The sequence below is a fragment of the Entelurus aequoreus genome, linkage group LG02, assembly GCF_033978785.1.
Source record: "Entelurus aequoreus isolate RoL-2023_Sb linkage group LG02, RoL_Eaeq_v1.1, whole genome shotgun sequence".
In the NCBI taxonomy this organism is placed as follows: Eukaryota; Metazoa; Chordata; class Actinopteri; order Syngnathiformes; family Syngnathidae; genus Entelurus; species Entelurus aequoreus.
Window position 1 is genome coordinate 34,222,675 of NC_084732.1, and position 26,113 is coordinate 34,248,787.

Genomic DNA, 26,113 nt, shown 5'->3' on the forward strand with positions numbered 1-26,113 from the left:
AAGTGCAAACTTAAAACTTCTGTGTTGAAATAAATACTCCTGTAAATTAAAATGTAGCATTGCACATTGCATGCAAATAAATACAGATACCAATAATTATTAAACAGTAATAAAAATCAATAAACTCAATAAAGTGCAAACTTAACACGTCTGTCTCTATTAAAATAATTCCATCCATCCATCCATTTTCTACCGCTTGTCCCTTTTGGGGTCGCGGGGGGTGCTGGAGCCTATCTCAGCTGCATTCGAACGGAAGCTGGTGTACACCCTGGACAAGTCGCCACCTCATCACAGGGCCAACACAGATAAGATAGACAGACAACATTCACACTCACATTCACACACTAGGGCCAATTTAGTGTTGCCAATCAACCTATCCCCAGGTGCATGTCTTTGGAGGTGGGAGGAAGCCGGAGTACCCGGAGGGAACCCACACAGTCACGGGGAGAACATGCAAACTCCACACAGAAAGATCCAGAGCCTGGGTTTGAACTCAGGACTACTCAGGACCTTCGTATTGTGAGGCACATGCACTAACCCCTGTTCCGCCGTGCATTTAAATAATTATGTAAATAAAAATGTAGTATTGTTCATTGTATGCAAATAAATAAACAAGTACAACTTTGAGATGATTAGTTTTGGTGAGTGAAATTGTTCAACGAGAAGTTAGTAAATTAATATTCCACTGTACAGTGTTCCGTCGCCACTTCACAGTTCACTTATTGCAGTGCATCACAGATTTTAAAGTAGCATTGAGTACATTGAGATTTTAGTACTTTTTAAAGTTTTCATGTTGGTTTTAGAGTGAATGAAGTGCTTTAAGAGCAAGGGAAGTATTTATGAGTGTGTTTAAAAGCTGTGTGGATCGTGTGCAGGGCTTATAAAGACTTTAAATGCATACACGATTCATAAAAATCATAAAATAAATAGGATACATATCTCTCAGCAATGTTCATACCCCAGGCGGATCTGGAACGATACCTCTTCGATGATCAAAGGAAAACAGTTAGGTTACCAAGGCTGACGACGTTAGCATCAGCATCCCTGCCTCAGAGGCTGTGATTCACACTGCTGGACTGTCATTAGACTGTAATAATCAGTAGGCTTTAGTTGCTCAAGTATGATATTTTTGTATTTTCCACAATAAAAAGTGCCCTTTTTCAAACTAGTGTTGTCCCGATACCAATATGTTGGTACCGGTACCGGTACCAAAATTATTTCGATACTTTTCGGTACTTTTTGATAATTTTCTAAATAAAGGGGACCACAAAAAAATTGCATTATTGGCTTTTTTTTAACACAAAAAATCTTACGGTACATTAAACATATGTTTCTTATTGCAAGTTTGTCTTTAAATAAAATAGTGAACATACAAGACAACTTTTCTTTTATTAGTGAGTAAGCAAACAAAAGCTCCTAATTTAGTCTGCTAACATATGCAGTAACATTTTGTCATTTCCATTCTATTATTTTGTCAAAATTATTAGGACAACTGGTAGAAAATGAATTTGTAATCTTCTTGTTCATTTGCTGTTAATATCTGCTTACTTACTGTTTTAACATGTTCTATCTACACTTCTGTTAAAATGTAATAATCATTTATTATTCTGTTGTTTGGAAGCTTTACATTAGTTTTGGATGATACCACACATTTGGGTATCAATCCGATACCAAGTAGTTACAGGATCATACATTGGTAATATTCCAAAGTCCTCATGTGTCCAGGGACATATTTCCTGAGTTTTTAAAGATAATATACATTTGAAAAAAACGAAAGAAGATTTTGTGATGCCAAAAAATTGTACTTAGTATCATTACAGTAGATGTCAGGTGTAGATCCACCAATGCCGTTTGTTTACATTTTGACGCCGGTGAGCGACAGTGTGGAGTAAAACATGTACTTTTTAGAGGCGGTATAGTACCGAATATGATTCATTAGTATCGCGGTACTATACTAATACCGGTATACCGTACAACCCTGGTTCAAACACTGTTTAAAATCAGAAGCAAAATAAAAAGAACACAAACATTTGATGAATGCCACAGACAGATGTATGCCACAAGGAAATACTGAGTAAAGACTAAGCTGGCCAGCAGACTGATAGAGTAGCAGTCAGACACACAAATAATAGATTTAGGCTTTATGATGTACCGCTGTGGGACGCACACAAGCACACGTACATACCAGTCGGGATATCCAGACCTGCCACTAAACAGGATTACCTCTGTCATGGGAGAACTGGTATCCCCTCATCAACCGGCACACACACACACACACACACACACACACACACACACACACACACACACACACACACACACACACACACACACACACACACACACACACACACACACACACACACACACACACACACACACACACACACACACACACACACACACACACACACACAGAGACACGCATGCACACATCACATGCTAATGCTTTACTGGGCAAGCTGATAAGAATGTGTGTGTGAACATGCACACAGAGAAGTCTCTGATGGCAAGGATTAGGGACTCTTGACTCTCTCAGTCTCTCGTAGTGAAGAGCTAACCAGCGGCAACACGCTCGCTTCGCATGCAAACACAAACAGGAAGTGTGGTTGTGCACACAAAGCTGCTTTACATTTGTCTACGCTGCTGCACAAACGTGACAAGGTGAACAAGGGAGGAATATCTCACAGCGATAAGTCAGCAGGTGGGCTTTTGCAGAAAAACTGTACCAATATAAATGCATAACTTCTTCAGTCAGATTTGTTTTACGGGGATGGTTGGTTTTCATCAACGCTTCCCATCCTATCTGATGGAGCTTGAGAGGTGCTGCAAAGATGGATGGGTGAAACTACCTAAAGATAGGTGTGCCAAACTTGTGGCATCGTATTAAAAAAGACTTGAGGCTGTAATTTCTGCCAAAGGTGCATCAACAAAGTAGCGAGCAAAGGCTGTGAATACTTATGCATGTAGGTATGTGATTTTTTTTTATTTTTTAATATATTTGCAAATAATTAAAACAAAAATATTCACATTGTCATAACGGGGTATAATGTGTAGAAATTTGAGGACAAAAATTTAATTATTCCACTTTGGAATAAGGTTCAGTTCAGTTCAGTTTACTTATTTATATATATAGCACCCAAAGTGCTGTACAGACATAAGAGACAATTTGCAACAACAACAAAAAAAAGGCTGTAACATAGCTAAATGTGGAAAAAGTGAAGAACTGTGAATAATTTGATCATGGCTACTTTATACTGTACTTCTGAAGATACATGTCCTTTGAGTCGCACAATTTTTGGGAATAATTCACAAAAATTAGGAGGTCAAACCACTTTAACATAAATCTTCATGCAGCGCTGCAGATATAGATGATTTTAGTCATTGAGGAAGCCAAGGCTAGTCCAGACATGGGCAATTAATTCAACTTAGGGCCACATTAGTTGGTAAAAATGTGTCTGAGGGCCGGTGTATATATATATATATATATATATATATATATATATATATATATATATATATTTCAGCCGCTCTGCCCCACATCTTTGGAACTCTTTGCCACCAGACCTTCGAAACTTGGACTCAATATCCCTCTTCAAATCAAGACTCAAAACACACCTATTCCTGACTGCTTATTTATTATAATCATCTTTTCTTTTCTATCTTTGTTGTTGTTATTATTGTTGTTTTTATCCAATTTGATTTTATTGTTTAGATCTTGTACGGTGTCCTTGAGTGCCCAGAAAGGCGCCTTATAAATAAAATGTATTTTTATTATTATTATTATTATTATATACATATATACATATATATATATATATATACATACATTTATTTATATATATATATATATATATATATATATATATATATATATATATATATATATATATATATATATATATATATATATATATATATATATATATATATATATATATATATGTATATATACATATATATGTATATATACATATATATATATATATATATATATATATATATATATATATATATATATATATATGTATAAATGTATATATATGTATATATATATATATATATATATATATATATATATATATATGTATAAATGTATATATATATGTATAAATGTATATATATGTATATATATACATATATATATATATATATATATATATATATATATATATATATATATATATATATGCATAAATATATATATATATATATATATATATATATATATATATATATATATATATATATATATATATATATATACATATATATATATATATATATATATATATATATATATATATATATGATTCCGCCTATAAAACCCTTAAAAAAAAATCTAAACACCTCCATTGAGGTTACATATACATGATGTAAGTAAATTTGTAATGGGCACAATTATAATAACATTTAATATTTATGTGTTTTGATCTTTTTAACATACGGGCCGCATTATTTTAAAAACACAACACATCCTTTGCCTTTTTTTCCCCTTCATCGCTGATTTCGGCTCACTGCAGACTTCATGAAAGCCAACAAACATAATAAAACACCACCTACCGTACAAGGTCTGCTGTCATTAGCATGTCGACTGCTGGGATGTTCATGTATTCTCATTTAGATGAAAAATGACTCATAATTCCCACCAAGAAATGGGATGGTGGGTTGTGGGGGGGACCAAGCGTCTTTTTGTGTCGTCCTGGCCATTTTCGGGTCCAAAATGGCTGTCTAAGTATACCAACTTGGCCGGAATACCTTCTCAGACTTCTTTTGTCCAGGTGAGATGGATGATTTATGATTTAAAATAAACTTACAGGGAGCAAGGAAGAGAGGAAACAGCAACAATGATGTAAACATAGGGACACATGGTAGTGATCACGCCGTCATTATACAGTAAATAGCTATAGCTTAAAAAAAAATATCGCTCATACTTGGTCAATATTCAAGTCACAAAATGTAAATGGAGTATTGTTGGCTCTTTTTGAAAGGTTATTTATTGGATTTCATGGGTGAAATAGTGAAACTCCCGTTGGCTCCGATATAAACTGACTTTAATTTATGTTTATTTAATATTTAGGATGCTTTAAAAAAAATCCATCCGTCGTCATGTCTTTCATAATGATTGTGAACAGGAGGAAAAATTCCAAAAAAAGTACTCCATGCGGCCCAGATGTTATACAATTGTATTAATTACATTCATTAACCGATTAATTGAAACAGCATGATATTAATCAAATAATTTTGCAGCTCTACTCCACAACTATTACAAAACTGTATAATGTATCTTTAGACTTCAGGAACTCTCGCAAGGCTTCAGCTCAGTGAGTGTCTAAACAGGGGTTCACCGAGGGCCACATAAGAACAATTAAAGGTGAGGGGACCCACATTGAAAGAGTTTGTTGGATGCTATACTAACTCATATAAATATACTGTCCATCCATCCATCCATCCATCCATCCATTTTCTGCCTAAACTAAGCTATTTGAAGAGAACATTGGCATCTTAGATGTTGTGTTACAGGTGACAAAGCAAAGTGTAATTACTAAAATATCTAAAACTATATCTAGTAAATAATGAATTAATTACATTTGCAGAATATGCCGAGTGCCAACAAGAAGGAGCTTTGGGCCAAAAATGGCCTCAAGGCCGCACTTTGGTCCCCTAAGATCTCAAAGATTAAGGTTTTTGCTTTTTGCTGGCTTTCCTTTAAAATCACACTAAGGGCGATGGTTAACAAAAAAACAAAAAACATAAGACGATCCTGCTTGTTTGAATCAAAACAATTTCAACCCCGATGCTTCTGAATTCCTGTTAACGTCTAACGGCAGACCAAGAGAGCAATGCAAAGATAGGGAAAATAGAAATGGGAATAACATGTCAGAGAGGACAAGATAAATGTTAGAGAAAGGGAAAAGGAGCACTTAACCCCTGGTTAGTGGGGTCAGGTCCCTGTGGTAGTGGGGAAGAAGGTCCTGCATACGCACACACGCACACACACCCACCCACACCCACCCACCCACACACACACACACACACACACACACACACACACACACACACACACACACACACACACACACACACACACACACACACACACACACACACACACGGCGCATCTATCCGGCAAACAATGGCACTAATTACCACAACATCCTTATTCAACAACAATACCAAATATTAGATTATTTTCAAACAATTTGAGTAGACATTTTTTATTTATGAAATATGGGGACAAGTGGTAGAAAATGGTTGGATGGATGTCTATACATGCTGTCCACATGGTCGTGGGTCCGTGATCCATTACAGAGGACTAAGTGGTACTGTAAGTGTGTGAGTGTAATAGGAAAGAAACATTGGGCCAAGTGGACAAAAAACACTCATATAGGGAGCAAGTGAGTGCAACTTAAAGAGTGAAGAGTGAAGAGAGCGAGAGAGAGAGAGAGAGAGAGAGAGAGAGAGAGAGAGAGAGAGAGAGAGAGAGAGAGAGAGAGAGAGAGAGAGAGAGGGAGAGCATCAATTATTTAGTAGAGGTAACATGAAGCTTCCTTGGATCAGGCAAACCGCTGTTTGGTCCCCAGAGAGGAGAGAGAATGAATCAGGTTGAATTTATTAGCAAGTGTGTGTGTGTTTTTCTGTGTGAGAAGGTGCGTGCGTGTGTGTGTGTGTGAGATGCTACATTCACACACACACACACACACACACACATCCTGAGATTCCCTAGCCTGTTTCCAGTTTCATTAATAAAACAGCAGCTCTTTATATGTGCTCTTCCCCTCTCTGTCTTTCCTTTCATCCTCTGTTTGTTCACACACACATTGGGATTTCACTTTGTGTGTGTATGCATGTGTGTGTGTGTGTGTAACATCCAACTGGGATTTAGGGATGGCCCCACTGTTTGTTCATCAGTCTGACAATAGTGGGCCCCGCTGTGGTACATCTAAAATGTGATCTCTCTTTCATCCCAAGTAAAGGGAACACTACTCAATTCACGCTCTCTCAGACTTTTCTATTCAAATGTTCCCAATTGATTTAAACCTGACACTCACTTACTCCATCTTGTACACTACCGTTCAAAAGTTTGGGGTCACCCAAACAATTTTGTGGAATAGCCTTCATTTCTAAGAACAAGAATAGACTGTCGAGTTTCAGATGAAAGTTCTCTTTTTCTGGTCATTTTGAGCGTTTAATTGACCCCACAAATGTGATGCTCCAGAAACCCAATCTGCTCAAAGGAAGGTCAGTTTTGTAGCTTCTGTAACGAGCTAAACAGTTTTCAGATGTGTGAACATGATTGCACAAGGGTTTTCTAATCATCAATTAGCCTTCTGAGCCAATGAGCAAACACATTGTACCATTAGAACACTGGAGTGATAGTTGCTGGAAATGGGCCTCTATACACCTATGTAGATATTGCACCAAAAACCAGGCATTTGCAGCTAGAATAGTCATTTACCACATTAGCAATGTATAGAGTGTATTTCTTTAAAGTTAAGACTAGTTTAAAGTTATCTTCATTGAAAAGTACAGTGCTTTTCCTTCAAAAATAAGGACATTTCAATGTGACCCCAAACTTTTGAACGGTAGTGTATGTGTGTAAATATGCTTCAATAACCCCAGTTTCTTTTATGGCTTACTTAACTTGAAATTGTACTTTTATCCTTTTTCTGACATTTTTATGAATATATATATTTTTATTTAAATGTGACAAATAATACCTCAACTTAAGAGTGTTTTGAGTGAGTCGTTAGGCCTATTTTAGGGGGGCTTCAGCTTGAGCCCCCCTTAATAATTTGGTGTGATTTAAAAAAAAAAAAACTTTTTTCCAAACAATTGCAGACACATTCAGTATAAGGAATACATTGTCTCCAGACTTCCCCCCACATTCGACCTGTACCAGTTTGCTTATCGCCCTAACCGCTCCACAGAGGACGCCATCTCCTCTGCACTCCACCTGAGCTTAGAACCTCTGGAAGGAAAGGACACACACGTGCGGATGTTGTTTTTGGACTTCAGTTCGGCATTCAACACAATCATCCCGCAGCACTTGGTGGGCAAACTGGCCCCCCTTGTATTCAGTACCCCCCTATGCAACTGGCTGCTTGACTTCCTCACAGACAGACCCCAATCTGTGAGAGTGGGCAACAACACCTCCAGTGCTATCTCCCTGAGCACGGGCTCCCCCCAAGGCTGCATCCTGAGTCCGCTGCTGTTCACGTTGATGACCCATGACTGCTGCGCCAGGTCCACTACTAACCACATTGTGAAGTACACGACAGTAGTGGGCCTCATCCGTGACAACCACGACATGGACTACAGGGAGGAGGTGAAACATCTGGTTGACTGGTGCAGAACCAACAACCTGGTCCTGAACGTCGACAAGACCTAGGAGATCATCGTCGACTTCAGGAAGTACCAGTCCAGCCACACTACACTTTTCATCAACGGCACAGCAGTGGAGATCGTAAGCAGCACCAAGTTCCTGGGGGTGCAGATAACTGACAATATGACCTGGTCCCTACACACCGGAGCTCTTGTAAAAAGAGCTCAGCAGCGAATGCACTTTTTGCATCGGATGAAAAGATCACAGCTCCCTCCCCCCGTTCTCACCACATTCTACAGAGGCACTATAGAGAGCCTACTGACCAACTGCATCTCTGTCTGGACTGGAGCCTGCAATGCCTCAGACTGCAAGTCTCTGCAGAGAGTGGTGAGGACGGTGGAGAAGATCATCAGGACTCCTCTTCCTCCTATCCGGGAAATCGCAAAAAGCCGCTCCCTGACCAGGGCTCAGAAAATCTGTAGAGACTCCTCCCATTCATTGCTGGACTCTAGAAAAAGGTTCCGCAGCCTCCGTAGCAGAACCTCCAGGTTCTGTAACAGCTTCTTCCCTCAGGCCATAAGACTCTTGAACACATCAAAATAATCCCCTCAATTCCCCCCCAAAACGTATTAACTCGCTAGAATATAAAGACAATATAATACACATCCATAAACGTGGATGCATATGCAAAAGTGCAATATATTTATCTGTACAGTAATCTATTTATTTATATCTGCACCTTATTGCTCTTTAATCCTGCACTACAACGAGCTAATGCAACGGAATTCTGTTCTTATCTGTACTGTAAAGTTTAAATTTGAATGACAATAAAAGGAAGTCTAAGTCTAGTCTCAATCTAAATATGCATATTTAAATAAATAATACCAACCTGTCATTATTCATTATAATTATAAATCATTTGAAGACCCTTGTTATCCAATCCAATCCGTTCCACAAGTCCTGACCACATTACTATACTGAAAATCCAGTCCACGTTTTCACTGTTACAAGGTCAAGCCACACCGCAGCAGCAATAAGGCTACTTCGGTGCGTTCACAGCACTGCAGGGTAGGATGTCCAATTCAGATTTTTTTCTAAAAACTGATCTTTTTATGTAGTAGTTCACATTACAAAAAATATGTGTGCAGACTCAAATGTGAGCCAAATATAGACATGGCGTCCTGGAGTGTTTACGGAAGTAAACTCGGAAGTAAACATGTTTCAATTCTAGTCGTCTCAGTTCTGGCACATTTGTGGCAATTACAAGGATTCTGTGCAATCAAAGTCAACATTTTCTGAACCGCGGAGAAGATTATAAAAGAAGATGTCTCCTCTCCTGCAGTTTTGTCTGCGATCAGTGGTGGAACACTAATTGACGTGAGTTCCTAAAACATCATTTTCACCTCTTTCTGCTAATATGTCAACTATTTAGTTTGTAACCGTCTATTTCGGTGAATAATAACGACGCTTATAATAAGCGTCGTCATTGTTCACCATTATGTGACTGGAGCGCGGGAGAATTCACACTGAAATCGCATCATAACACTATCTGGTTGAATTGCAATATAAAACTCACTGTAATAATGTGTATAATATTGCTGACAGAAAAATAACTTCCATACCGTATGATAAGCAAAGCACACGACTACAACTTTGCAGTATAGTTGTGCTACTTAAAAAAGTTTAAAAAAAAGTTAAAATACCAATGATAGTCACACACACACTAGGTGTGGTGAAATTAAACTCTGCATTTGACCCATCCCCTTGTTCGCCCCCTGGGAGGTGAGGGGAGCAGTGAGCAGCAGCGGTGGCCGAACCTGGGAATCATTTTGGTGATTTAACCCTCATTTCCAACCCTTGATGCTGAGTGCCAAGCAGGGAGGCAATGGGTCCCATTTTTATAGTCTTTGGTATGACTCGGCCGGGGTTTGAACTCACGACCTACCGATCTCAGGGCGGAAACACTAACCACAAGGCCACTGAGCAGGTGTACTTAATTGATGTAGTTTAATAGTCTTAGTGTTGTTTCAGAGTGGTGTTTTGGGGCTCTGAAGACTGGATTCACTGACAGACTCGTAGTCAAAAAGGTGGAGTTCTATAAGTGTTTTTTATCTTAATTTTTTATCGTTTTCACCATAAATGGCAGGTTATTATGATAGTCCATATTGCCCACCCGTAAATGCCAGGTGTGGCCTGTGGGCCTTGAATTTGACACCTGTGGTCTAAATGCCTTAAATGACCATTACAGTAATAACAAGAAACTAACAATATTGTTTTTCAACCATTACTATTTCTTCAGTATTTGCTGTGTATTTCTAATACAGTAACAACACACTGCAAGCAAAACAATCTTGCTAGTGCAAAAATTCAGATTATAAAGAGGTTGTGCACGGACAACATATCTTTGAGTGGACATCCAGACCCTGTTCTCCAGGCAAGAACGTTTCTTTCCAACAGAACCTCCTCCTTTTTCAGGTGAACTCTGTAGTGCTGTGCAAGTTTGCTATCATCTGTGCAACGTTTCCCTGTTTGCAAGTTGCCAGGTAGCTTTTCCATGCAACAACACTGTCCTTATGTGTTTGGGCCATCTCATGCAAGCTAAAGATGACTGAAGCTTTCTTACACCTCCACTTTCAACCCTTTAGGGAATGGGTGTATGTTATTTTTTTAATTTATCTATTTTTTTTGTCATAAAGAAATACAATCATGTGTGCTTACGGAGTGTATCCCTGCAGACTGTATTGATCTATATTGATACATAATGTATATATTGTGTTTTTTATGTTGATTTAATAAAAAATTAAAATACAAATAATTAATTTTTTTATTTTTTTATTTCTTGTGCGGCCCGGTACCAATCGGTCCACGGACCGGTAGTTGGGCACCACTGTTCTACTGTGTTCAGTGCTTTAGTTCCAGTCTTGTGCTTTTATTTTTGTAGCTTTTCTGGTTTTGTTGGTGTTTTCCTCTAACCGCTTTACGCCTGTTCCTTTCACACTTTTCTCCACACCTGATTTCCGTTGGCAATTAGGAATATTTAAGTTGAGCTTGAAACACCATTCTTTGTCAGGACAATATTCTTTCCATGGTGATGCCGAGTACAGATGTACTTTGTGGACGCCGTCTGCTCCACGCACTTTGTGAGTTTGTTGCTGTTATCCAGAATTCTAGTTTTGTTTACTTTGTAGTTAGTACCAGTTTAGTTTTTGTCGAGCATTGCTTTTTCTATGCTTTCAGAGCACTTCCCTGTTGCTCTCACCTTTTGTTTGTTCAAGCATTAAATACTTTTTACCTGCAGTTGCCTCCTCAGCTGTCTGCATTAAGAATTCACAACAGCCTTCAGCGTCTTACACTACGCATTCCTAACAATAGTTACAGTATTAATTAGGGCTGTCAAGTGATTATTTTTTAACCAGATTAATCACACTCTAAATTTGTGATTAATCATGATTAATCAGTATTAATGATTAATACAGGAACCAAACTTATTTTGATACTTTTTGGTACTTTTCTAAATAAAGGGGACCACAAGAAAATTGCCCGAGTCCAAAAGTTTGGACACCCTGTTGGACCATATGAAGCTAAAAATGTGGAGGGAAATGAGTGTCTACATGGTGAGAGCCAGTCGTACATGAAAAAAACGTATTTAAATTGGGCAGTCTTCACTAGTTTTGTACTTCTTATCATTTGCACACAATGTCCCGGTAGATCACCTGCAACACGCCCACTAATAGTACAGGCAATGTTATAGTTTGCACACACTGTTAAGCATGTGTTATTTGGATCTTGGTAGATCAGGCCCTTAGTGTACTGAAAATGAACCACACCGTGATCCTAATACTGAACCGAGAGGTTGCTGTACCATAACAGCTCTGGCATATAAGGTAGATTTTAACTTGTGTGTCTGCATAAATTTAGTGATTGTCTTACGTCTGTGAATACATATGGCTGACTCAAGTGATTCTGCCTCCAGAATAGCAGCTGCATCTTATCTACACCCCTATGACGTCTACGTGTGTGTGTGTGTGTGTGTGTGTGTGTGTGTGTGTGTGTGTGTGTGTGTGTGTGTGTGTGTGTGTGCGTGTGTACGCCAGCCCGTATGCATCGTATCTGGAATGGGAATCTTAACAACACTTTTTCACATTTAGAGAGCAGCAAACGTCAGAATCCTATTGTAAGAGATCCACTTCCTGTCTGATAAGCAAAAAAATATATCCGGCACGCATAGCGAGACAGACACGGAGTCCTGACAAGGAGAATTTGCTCTTCTGTGTCTGCGTTGGTGCCATCACTCCTATCAGTCTGTGTCTCTGTCTTTCCCTAATAAGCAGAGATTTGCTGCTGAGGGCAGGCGGGGCCGTGCAGATGAGAGTGCAGAGACAACATCAAGGAAGAAATAGGGTAGACAGGAAGTGCAAGATTGCCAAAACAGAGGCCGTACAATCTTTATTGGAGCTCTATGTACAATTCTTAAAGTACTTTAAACTCTCATTGTGTTTGCTGTTTGCATGACATAACAAACATGCTGGATATCAAAATAACTTTCACAGGATAGAGAATTAAACATTGTACATAACTCAAGTAGATTTTCTCATGAAGCTTGTATTTAAAATCATGAGTAACCAACAAAATATCTGTAAGTAATATTTCACTCCTATCTCCCATACCTCGTTCTCTCTTTAATCCTTTTCACAACTGTTTTTTAAGGGTAGTTGGGCCCTCTTATGTCCGGGATTTACATATTTAACCAGCAGGTGAGGTGGCACCAAATGACTTTTCTACCAAGTGAGTCGGAGCCTCTCTTCCTGTCACTCACTCAAACACACACAATGCAGTGACTTGGTGAGAGGCAGCCATAACATGGACGATAAAGGTATCTCAAAGGTTGTGAGGAAGTCAGCAAAGAGCAGAGAAGTTATAACTAATTTTAAGATACTAAGGATTAAGCAGATACATAAAAATAACTGTCCAAACACAAAATGTTTTCCTTTCTATACATTTTTTTCAATATTACTATTGTTGTTGTATTTTTTACAAATGGCAATATTATATTGGAGATGCTATTTTTGTTCTTTGAATTGTGTACATAAAGTTTGAATAAGTCAATAAGTAAAATTAAATATAAAATAAAATACAATTGTATATAAAAATGAAAATACCCACTTTTATTGCAATTTACTATATATTGGTTTTTAATGTACTTTGAAAGACAACATATTTATGAAAAGATGAATTTGGTATTGTTCCATCTTCCCTCACACATTTTCACTGTTTTCTCTTTTTTTTCTTTTCTTTTGATATTACTAACTTGTTTTACAAATGATGATATTGTATTGTAGATACTTACCCCTCTGTTTTGGTCGTATTTGTGTCTGAAATAAATGGTTCCTGCGAAAGAGGGTTGTCTTATATTTATCCGCAAACTTATTTTATTCTTTTCCCAAATCATCATCACTGCCTTATATACGACTCACTTAAATCCATCCAGTTTTTTTTTTTTTTTTTTACACAAAACTCTCCTTTTGTGTTATCAATTTTTGCCTCACTCTATCGTCTGCCTCCTACAGTTGACCTGTGTCGACCCTTGATGTTAATCATAACCATAAGTGTGTGAACCTCATTGTGTCCCTCTTGTGTGTGTCTTGTGGATGCACACATTGCCCCAACATGACGCCCACGTGAAAACACCTTGGTGCCTCTGGAGTAAAAACGTGACCATTGAGTTCATCAGTAGTGTTAAACTGGTGCAACGGGGAACTGACTGAATGTCTCTAAGGCAGGGGTCACCAACGCGGTGCCCGCGGGCACCAGGTAGCCCGTAAGGACCAGATGAGTAGCCCGCTGGCCTGTTCTAAAAATAGCTCAAATAGCAGCACTTACCAGTGAGCTGCCTCTATTTTTTAAATTGTATTTATTTACTAGCAAGCTGGTCTCGCTTTGCCCGACATTTTTAATTCTAGGAGGGACAAAACTCAAATAGAATTTGAAAATCCAAGAAAATATTTTAAAGACTTGGTCTTCACTTGTTTAAATAAATTCATTAATATTTTTACTTTGCTTCTTATAACTTTCAGAAAGACAATTTTACAGAAAAAACACAACCTTAAAAATGATTTTAGGATTTTTAAACACATATACCTTTTTACCTTTTAAATTCCTTCCTCTTCTTTCCTGACAATTTAAATCAATGTTCAAGTAATTTTAAAAAATTTTTATTGTAAAGAATAATAAATAAATGTTAATTTAATTCTTCATTTTAGCTTCTGTTTTTTCGATGAAGAATATTTGTGAAATATTTCTTTAAACTTATTATGATTAAAATTCAAAAAAATTATTCTGGCAAATCTAGAAAATCTATAGAATCAAATTTAAATCTTATTTCAAAGTCTTTTGAATTTATTTAAACATTTTGTTCTGGAAAATCTAGAAGAAATAATGATTTGTCTTTGTTAGAAATATAGCTTGGTCCAATTTGTTATATATTCTAACACAGTGTAGATTGGATTTTAACCTATTTAAAAAATGTCATCAAAATTCTAAAATTAATCTTAATCATGAAAAATTACTGATGATGTTCCATAAATTCTTTTTTTAAGTTTTTCTCTTCTTTTTTTCGGTTGAATTTTGAATTTTAAAAAGTCGAAATTGAAGATAAACGATGTTTCAAAATTTTATTGTCATTTTTTTCGTGTTTTCTCCTCTTTTAAACCGTTCAATTAAGTGTAAATATCATTAATTATTAATAATAACATAGAGTTAAAGGTAAATTGAGCAAATTGGCTATTTCTGGCAATTTATTTAAGTGTGTATCAAACTGGTAGCCCTTCGCATTAATCACTACCCAAGAAGTAGCTCTTGCTTTCAAAAAGGTTGGTGACCCCTGCTCTAAGGAATGTGAAAAAGACAAGCTTCCAAATTATTTTGATTATGACAAGTTGGAGTTTATGAGCTTAAAACAGTCATGAATGCGACTTTTTGACATAGAACATCATCTAAAAACAAGAATTCATACAGCGTGCAGAGAGGATCTGTCCATGGTGCTGAAATAGTGTGATCATGCAATACTACAATCAGACAATAAACACTTTTACTTTTGTAATGGTTCTTGCTACTGCTCTCCCAGACATTTAATGCGCACTTCTAGAAAACTCCTAAAAGAAAAACCTTACATTTACTGTACTAATCATTGTGCTGTATTAACGTTCGTGGTGTTATTGATCGCCTATAACGTGGGTTTTTAGAAGGTGTTCATTTTTTATTTTTTTTTCTGAACTGTTAAAGTGGAACTGCACTTTTGTCGTATAATTCACAATTATTATGTAGGACAAGCACATATTTTTCTTTTTTTTAATGCATTCTAACAAGTAAATAAATGCAATCAAAAGTCCGCCTACAATGGCTCCAAAGCGAGTCACCCTATTCTGACCATGAAACACTGTAAAAAACACCTCCATCAAAGTTCATGTACATGTTGTAAGTGTATATGTATTGTAGTAACAGACACATTTAAAATTACGTAGTTTGCTCATTTTAAACAAACGGTGGCACATTAATTTAAAAAACGCATCACATTTGCTTTTTCCTTCGACAACATCACTGATTACTGCTCACTGCGGCCATCATGAGAGGTAAACAAAATAAAACATGCTGTCAAACTAGGATTCCAATTGCTAGGATGTTCATATGTTCCTGTTTAGCTGAAGAAAGACACAAGAAAAAAGTGTGGGGGCGGGGGGGGGAACCAAGCGCAGACTTTTCGTGTGTTTTTGGGTCTAAATTGGAGGCAGAGGTTGGGCAACCCTTCAGACGATGAGAAAGCAGCTCACCAGCTGATGATGTCAACATAGCCACACAAGCTAGTTACCTCCCTCCGATCATGGTGTTGCTATAAATAGTTTGTGTGTGTTAGCGCTTATAATAACAATATCACTACTACTACTTGGTTAATATCAGCCTCCATGGGGCCCTAAGCAAAATTAGATTTTAGGGCCCTCTATTGATTTAGGGGCCCTGAGCAAAATTTTATTTTAGGGCCCTCTATTGACTTCGGGGCACCTCTCGTTAGACCAATAATATTGATTATTGATCATTCACACACCAACTATAAACTCATTGCGACTCTGGTAATGTTGTTTACACTATCCTATTGTTGGCCTGGCATGTCTTTAAATATGACATGTCATTTACAAATACATGCTGGTGGTCCAGTTAAGAACACAAATAATATCAATGCAATAATAACACAAATAATACCAACAAATGAATGATGTCCAGGGTGCCATATATGCTTTTTAATTTCAAAATGTAGAACATTCTGTGGCGATGGGGTCGCATCGTGGTGCGTGGATGTTCTCCCAGGAATGCAGACGGCTTCGGACACAGCGTGCAGGTAGGAAAATGATTTATTAAAAATTAAATCATAAGGGAACAAACAAAAACGTGCTCATAGCACGGAAGACAAAAACAAAGGGACTAGCGTGGGAGCTAGCAAGCAAAAATAGCATAGCGTGAAAGCTAGCAGGAATCGAAGTAGTCGTCAACTGTTGCATATAAGCAAATTGGAAGCCAGACCGAGTGAGGCCAGGGCAAAGACTAAATAGCCCTCTGATTAGCGCCCGGGCAACAGGTGCGCGTCCCGAACACTAACCAGAGGCATGGCAACAGAAACAAACAAACACAAGGTGCTGAAAACACACGTGACTTGAAAATGTAAACAACCTATGATCCAGGCAGCGTATCCTAACACATTCAGCTACAAGAGTGGCCTGAGGTTGAACGTTCCAAGTGATAAAGCTTTGTATTACAGTAAACGTGTCATCTTGTCTCATCAGTCTTGTACATAATAGTCTTAAATTACCTGTTTTTATTTTTAGCTAATTGTTATTGCTTAACAAGAGAGCACAGTCCGAAGTTAAATTCCTTGTGTGTTAAACATACACAACTATCTTGGCTTTTTTCCCCTCCTCTTCCTCTTTCTGCACCTGTGGCATATGTCCTTTTTTGTGACATTTTGCCTCTACCTGCACTTTGGATGCACAGTTACATTGCACACTGCACGGCCACGGCAGTAGTGATGTCATCACAGGTGCATTTAAGGGGGGCATTCAATTTTTCCAGGGGGACCAGTGGCAAAAATGTATTCCTGTTGCATGAACGCACATGGTTGCTAAAGCTGCACTGTTGGGACTTTGTCTGTCCACAACTGGTTACTACACGTAGGAGTCGGACAAACACTTACATTCAGGGTTATTGTAAGGATATGCATTTAAAATGATTTAAGCCTTTATGATGTCCAAAAAATTTAAAAGTTAGACATTTTTATGGTATTAATGAGATTGTAACACATCAATCCAATGTTGATGTGTTAAAACCTCTTTATGGTTTAAATGCTACATCAAATATTAACTGTTATCTGTCCATGCACATAATAAATATTAATAAAGTGTTTAGAAGTATTCATTAAATCAATGTTTTCTTGGTTGCCAAAACGTGATTCAAAGTTATATTTGGATATTGACACATCCCATCTCTGCATCTCATAAGGCTCGTCTAGTAATGTCCATCCATCCATTTTCTACCGCTTGTCCCTGTATTTATTAAAAATCAAATGTGTCCTCTTCACTTTGTCCCAGTTGTACACATAATACTATGTCAAAAATGTTAAAGCCACACTTTTTGGTTTTGTTTTCCTCATCTGAAGAGGAAAAGCATTTGAATGGCTGTTCTTCATAACTAACCCCCATCTCTTTCAATGTACGCCGTTATAGAGCTGTGATTGGATACACTCCCAACTCGTCCCACTCATTCAAAAGACAAAATTTAATATGATTGGATTTCAATTCTGTCAACCTTTTCGTCTCTTTTTTTAAAATAATGAACTAAATTGTTAGTTATTTGGGTTATCGTCTTAGTCGATGTGCCTTTGTATTTGGTTAAATATCGTCCTAATTTTTTCCTTCTCCGATGTAAAAAAAAAAAATTACAATAAAATATGATAATGTCGCCGGGGCTTGGTGCAGCAGAAGCAGAGCTCTGACATTTAAAGACAGGCAGGACGAATTATAAGGTCTACATCAGCAGCAGGGCTCTGTTGACCCCAAAAAATGTTTTTTTACAATAATATATCTTTGATAATGTAGAAATAATCAATTGGACTCATACATAAAAAACTAAAAAGTCATATTTTTTGGGTAATTGCTTTTGGGGGCCCCCTAGTGGCTGCAGGGCCCTAAGCAAGCGCCTAGTTCGCTTATGCCTCTGGTTAATATTCAAATCCCAAAATGTAAATGGAGTATTGTTGGCAGTTTTTGGACGGTTTTTAAGAGGGTTTTTTGGGCGGAATAGAGGACCTCCCATTAGCTGCATTGTAAGCCGACTTTTATTTACGTTTATTTACAAGTTAGAATGCATTAAAACAATACATCCGTTGTCTTGTCCTTCATAATGATTGTGAATGATAGGCAAAATTCCCTCCCAAAATGCAGTTCCCCTTTAGTAATATGTCTTGCGGTAAAGTGAGGCAGTTTTCATTTAGAAAAGCAATGCAGCAAGTTTTCAGTCTATGTTTGTCTACTAGAGCCTATAAGGAAAGTGATGAATATGCATGAGAGCAAACACTTGCAGGTGACTACTTGCCTTGCTACTCTCACGTTTTCTCCGGCTCAGGAACAAGGGGGAGCGAGGGAGATAGAAGAGACATCCCATGGGAATACTTTGTTGTTTTATCACACTCAAGTGGAAAAACTAATGAAGCAGGGCTTCAGAAGACTTGTTGAAAGTGGTTTTAAGAGCCGCGTTTATGCTATTTATGCTAATCCTTTTAAACTTACTGGGAGTTGCTTTTGACCTTTGGATAGTCACAAACTTCATTTTGTAGAACAAGATTCTGAATTACTTAAACTGTCGGTTGATAACAAAATGTGGTTGGGCTTTGTCTTGGTCTTGATCCTACCACAGAAAACAGCAAACAAAACAAATGATCAAAATGATCGATCAATTAAAGCATTTAGTGCGGGGACCAAGGATTTATCATTTTGCAGGTGTGCAGGGGTTGACCTCAAATGTTCATGCTCATACCAATGTATGAAAATAAAGGTGTTACTCTACCTTTTATTCTATTTTTTCTTTAACACACACACACACACACACACACACACACACACACACACACACACACACACACACACACACACACACACACACACACACACACACACACACACACACACACACACACACACACACACTTACTTTTTCTATATAGTATATTTAAATTTTGTTTGTTAATTTACTGCTTTAGGTGAGAACCTTGCACAAGCCTTTTTGGGTTTCTTTTCTCACCTGCACTTATTTCTTATTTCTTATTACATTCCTAATGGTCACGCAAGTGTAAAAAGAATTTAACCACGTTGACTTTAACAAGAGTGTGGTAAAACTACAATCCCGGAGCAAAATCCACAATATTTAATCTTGTGTAATTTTCATGTCAAACGGAAGTTTAAACTCCTTAGGTTTTGTGCACATTTTTTTACACATCTTTTAATGTGTAATGAAAATTGTTATTGTTAAATGTTTCACTTTAAAGGCTCCACTGTGCAACCAAAATCAGTCAAAAGGAGAGAAAGTCAAACACAAATACCAATAGAAGACGTAGACTTTGAAAGGGTAAACACAATCTAATTTTTGGGTGTAATAATTGATGATAAAATGAACTTGAAATCACATATTAAATATATACAAAACAAGGTAGTAAGAAATATGTCAAAAAGAAATAAAGCAAAACATGTTCTGCACCAAAAAAATCACTCCATATTTTATACTGCTCGCTAGTATTTATGTTCCGGTGTAGCTTAGAACATGTCACGATAGTCCAATCCAATCCAATCCACTTTATTTATATAGCACATTTACACAACAAGAATGTTTCCAAAGTGCTGCACAGCCATGTTAAAAACAATATTAAAAACAATATTAAAAACAATATTAAAAACAATAGTGTATAGTGTCGGTCTTGACCTCAGAATGCCCACACGGAAGGAGAAGTGCGAATAAAAAGTATTTAATAACAGAAAAAATTAGTGCAACAGGGAAGTGCACAGAAAGGAAAAAAACAGATAGAAGCATAGGGAAAGCTATGCTGCATTGCGGTTCTACGCACAAAGCAAAAACCATGATCCATATAAAGCAGGGGTATAAAAACTAATTTTAATAATATTTTTTAATTTTCCGGCCCCTGACCCGCATGGAGGAAAATCTACTCCCACATGGGCCAGACGGGTGAAATCATGCAATAATAACTTAAAAATACAAGTACGACAACTTCAGATTGTTTTTTCTTTGTTTTACTTCGGCCCAGAATAAAACAAGCACATTCTGAAAATGTGCATATTACAAATTGTACTCTTGACAAAACACTTCAGGTTAGTTGAACATTCGGAGTAAAAAATTGGTGCTCTGTCAAAAACACCATGAAGAACATAATGAACTTAGACTTAATCTCAAAGCAATTACACTTTACGTCACAGCCCATCGGATTGAACAAATAACAAAATAAAGCATGAATAAAAACACTTCTATGTATCAACTACCTCATTTGTCATTTCCACTGTTCACTTTCTTTAAGTTTTGCACAGAAGACAATCATTTTTACAGAACTATATCAATGTGCAGTGTCTCATGTAGCATTTTAAGTGGGGTTACCAATTGTTTATTTCACGCCTGTTTGTTTTACGTTGTGTCAAGGGGGAGGAGCTTTACCGTGTACCTCTTGCTTGGTATACTTGCTCGCTATAAACTACTTGCTTGCCTAATAGAAATGCAACTGCGACATCCAGTGGCCACATTTAGAACAGCAGTTTCTTTCATTAAAAAATGCAGCTAAATTTTACTCTTAGCAAACTATTCTCGCAGTCCGGATTGAACTTGGATCAGGCTTGCGGGCAGCATGTTTGACATCCCTGATATAAAGCATCCTGATTGGCAAACAAGAAACAGGTGTCTCCTAATTGTTAATCAGGTGCAGGTGAGGAAACCAACGCTGAGACTGTAAAATAGGTGGCAAAAGGAGACAAACAGGAAGTGGAACTGAAAATAAGAGCGCTGGAAAGGAAACAAAACAAAACACAGGAACATAAATAAAGTCCAAACCCGAGTGTTACCATATCTGAGCTATAGTGTTGAAATATTGGAAAATAACTACAAAAGCACACCTCATTTACTAACCGTGTTACAAAAGAGGTCCGTTAGAATAATACATATTGTTGGCTGTAGAGACCACACAAAACCTTTATTAATTGAATCAAAAATATTTAAATTCAATGATTTGTGCATTTGCAAACTACTAAAATGATGCACAAGGTAAACTATAACCTGCTACCCGAGAATGTACAACATTCATAACATAAGAGGAAAAATATAACCTGAGGTAAATATTGAATTTAAAACATTTGCATGCACGAACAACACTAATAACTTTAGTATATCAGGATTTGGAATTAAATTATAGAATTAATTATGCAAAGAAGTCAAACAATGTACTAATAATATAATCATCTTAAATCTTATTGATAAACGAAACCCAATCTATCATCTATCATACAGTATATTAATCTAATTATGTGAATAACAACTTATTTATTAACTTGTTATTCTTGTAAATTTGATTATCGGTATTTATTAGGGGTGTAACGGTACGTGTATTTGTATTGAACCGTTTCGGTACGGGGGTTTCGGTTCGGTTTGGAGGTGTACCGAACGAGTACACATGCTAGCAGCGACCGGGCTAGGACAACATGTAAAAGCCAGAGCTGGAAGACCCTCCTGCCTTGTTAAGATCTCCTCGTTTGGGAACACTTTGGCTGCTCGATACAACAATGGAGGATGGAGGTTTGCCGACATTGTTCAGCAGCTGCTTCTGACAACACGTCAAACATGTATTGCACCTTTCCTGCTTCCGGCTCCCAGACCGTAGTCGAGGAGCGCAGGGGAGACACTCCTCCAGGGCCGATGTATTTTTGGGGGCAACACCCTTCACTCTACCCGGCAGTGGGTCTCCACAGCTCCGGACTCCAGGGTAAATGACGAGTCCGGCGATTAGTTGCAAATCGTGGCTTTATTGAGGTCTTGCACACAGCCAATCCAACAAAACTATAGCCACTCCCCGCACTCCCTACTGCTCCCTTATCTTGCTCGCCCACACACTCACCTCACATGCTGTCACATACTAAAGGGCCACACACACATACGCTACTCTCATAACACATGCTAACCCATTTGAAGCGTCACCACCGCATTCAAGCAGCCTCTCCTCGACGAGTCAGGCAGGGCTAAAGCAATAACAAATGTTTTTATAGCAGCAGATATAAGTCCATATTGCATTAAAAGCTAGATTTTGCCCCACTTCTATGGTGGAAGAACAATGAGCCCATATATCCTCTTACTGCCAAGTTAGCCAGACTGGGTGGGGGGGAGGAGGGGGAGAGAAAAGTTAATCTGAGGCTGAGTTGACATGAAACTGTTTAACGTTGCACTTTTTATATGTAGAAGAAAAGTTTTGTCATTTTATTTAATCTGAGCAACAACATGAGGCAGTTTAATGTTGATTAACGTGGACCCCGATTTAAACAAGTTGAACAACTTATTGGGGTGTTACCATTTAGTGGTCAATTGTATGGAATATGTACTGTACTGTGTAATCTACTAATAAAAGTCTCAATCAATCAATAAAAAAAAGCACTTTATATGTAGAAAGGTTTAGTTAAGAAACCATTCTGAGCCTTATCTTATTTAGTTTTTATTTTATATATGTTGACCACATTAACCCTGGCAACGGACCCTGTGTGTATATGTATGTTATGTCATTGTTTACAAATTTGGTAAATAAATAACCAACAAATTTATATTTTGTTGTTTTCTTACTGTACCGAAAATGAACCGAACCGTGACCTCTAAACCGAGGTACGTACCGAACCAAAAATGTTGTGTACCGTTACACCCCTAGTATTTATATACTGTATATATATATATATATATATATATATATATATATATATATATATATATATATATATATATATATATATATATATATATATATATATATAAATATATATGTATATATATATATATATATACATATATATATATATATATATATATATATATATATATATATATATATATATATATATATATATATATATATATATATATATATATATATATATATATATATATATATATATATAAAATACAGATAATCAAATTTACATGAATATACATATATATATATATATATATGTATGTATATGTGTACCGTTACACCCCTAGTATTTATATACTGTATATATATATATATATATATATATATATATATATATATATATATATATATATATATATATATATATATATATATATATATATATATATATATATAAAATACAGATAATCAAATTTACATGAATATACATATATATATATATATACATACATATATATATATATATATATATATATATATATATATATATATATATATATATATATATATATATATATATATATATATATATATATATATATATATATATACATACATACATACATATATATATATATATATATATACATATATATATATATATATATATATATATATATATATATATATATATATATATATATATGTTTATGTATATGTATGTTTTATAAATACATTCTGGTACTTCCTACTCCTTTTCGGATATGTTTTTTTTATTTTTTACTTATACATACTAAAATTATTTCAATAATTAATTAATAACTACATTTTGCATTTAGAAGCTAAAAGAATTAATCTTACTTTCATTTGGAATATAAATGTCGTAAATTGGCTGAATTAAGATTTTAGGAAGATGGACTACATCACTGATAATAATACCACAAAAAAAAGTCAGCATGGCGCTGGAGAGAAGTGTGTGACGTGAGGCAAAAGCAAACAGAAGAGGAGGAAGTAGAGAAGGGATTTAGGGAGAGGGATAGAGTGAAGGAGGATGAGGGAAAATGCGTGAGGTGAGCGGGGTCAGACATGGCAGGAAGCTAATGTTTTTATTTCCTGGTGAGGTGGGACCTTGCATTTACCCCTGAGGTCAGTGGTCACGGGCTGGGGTCACTGTGGGGGCTGATATGGTGGATGAGGGGATAGAGAGAGAGGGTGAGAGAGAGATATTAAAAAAGAAAAAAAGAAAGAAAGCAACAAGACAATGTAATGGGAGGAAGATAGGAAGAAAAAGAAAGAGGAGTCCTACTTTCAGTCTGGAGGAGAATGTGTAAAGGTTGTGACACGTTGGAGGGGTCATCACACTCGAGGGAGAGGAGAGGAAACACACACATTTACTGTCTCACAAAAATGAGTAACCATTTTTATTACGTTATCTCTTCTTAATGAACTATAGAAATGAGACTTGGATATACTTTAGAGTAGTCGGTGTACAGCCAGTAAAGCAGTGTAGATTTACCATAGAGTGGAACCTCAATTTACAGTTTTTAAATAGAAACATTTGTATATTGAAGCAAATTTATCCATAAGAATCAATGCAAATATGAATAACGGTTTCCAGCCCAACAAAAGTCAATATTTTAGTAAAGGTTTGTACACGTTGAACACGATATAAAGCGCTATACAGTACTGTATATCAAATAAACACAACAAGGGGTGATGGATCAACTATCTCTTTATTTAAAAAGCCAAAATAACTAACTGAACTGTCTTCCTCGTACATAGCCTCCCTGCCAACACACACACTGACACTACTTAACCTGTGGTGCACTTACACAACTCCTTAACTCTCTACAATGATAAGGAATAAAGGTAACACTTTAGTATGGGGAACACATATTCACCATTAATTAGTTGATTATTAACATGCAAATTAGTAACATATTGGCTCTTAATTAGTCATTATTAAGTACTTATTAATGCCTTATTCTGCATGGCCTTATTATACAACCAGTAAGCCATTAACAAAGAGTCTTCCCTCAATAACCTCAGAATTATTGCTTATTAGTAACCCTAACCTTTACCCTAACCCTAACCATAGGTGGATTAATGACCGGGCCTACCGGGCCCAGGCCCAGGGGGCCAGAGGCCCCAAGGGGCCAGGCCAACTTGGCCCCGCGGCCGCGACCCAAGCAAAACTACTTTTGCAAAAATAATAATCTTAAGCCCCAAGGGGCCAGGCCAACTTGGCCCCGCGGCCATGATCCATAGAGGGTAAGAGGCCCCAAGGGGCCAGGTCAACTTGGCCCCGCGGCCGCGACCCACAGAGGGCCAGAGGCCCCAAGGGGCCAGGCCAACATGGCCCCGCGGCCATGATCCATAGACGGTCAGAGGCCCCAAGGGGCCAGGCCAACTTGGCCCCGCGGCCACGATCCATAGAGGGTCAGAGGCCCCAGGGGGCCAGGTCAACTTGGCCCCGCGGCCACGATCCATAGACGGTCAGAGGCCCCAAGGGGCCAGGCCAACTTGGCCCCGCGGCCACGACCCACAGAAGGCCAGAGGCCCCAAAGGGCCAGGCCAACTTGGCCCCGCGGCCGCGAGCCACAGAAGGCCAGAGGCCCCAAGGGGCCAGGTCAACTTGGCCCCGCGGCCACGATCCATAGAGGGTAAGAGGCCCCAAGGGGCCAGGTCAACTTGGCCCCGCGGCCGCGACCCACAGAGGGCCTGAGGTCCTAAGGGGTCAGGCCAACTTGGCCCCGCGGCCATGATCCATAGAGGGCCAGAGGCCCCGAGGGGTCAGGCCAACTTGG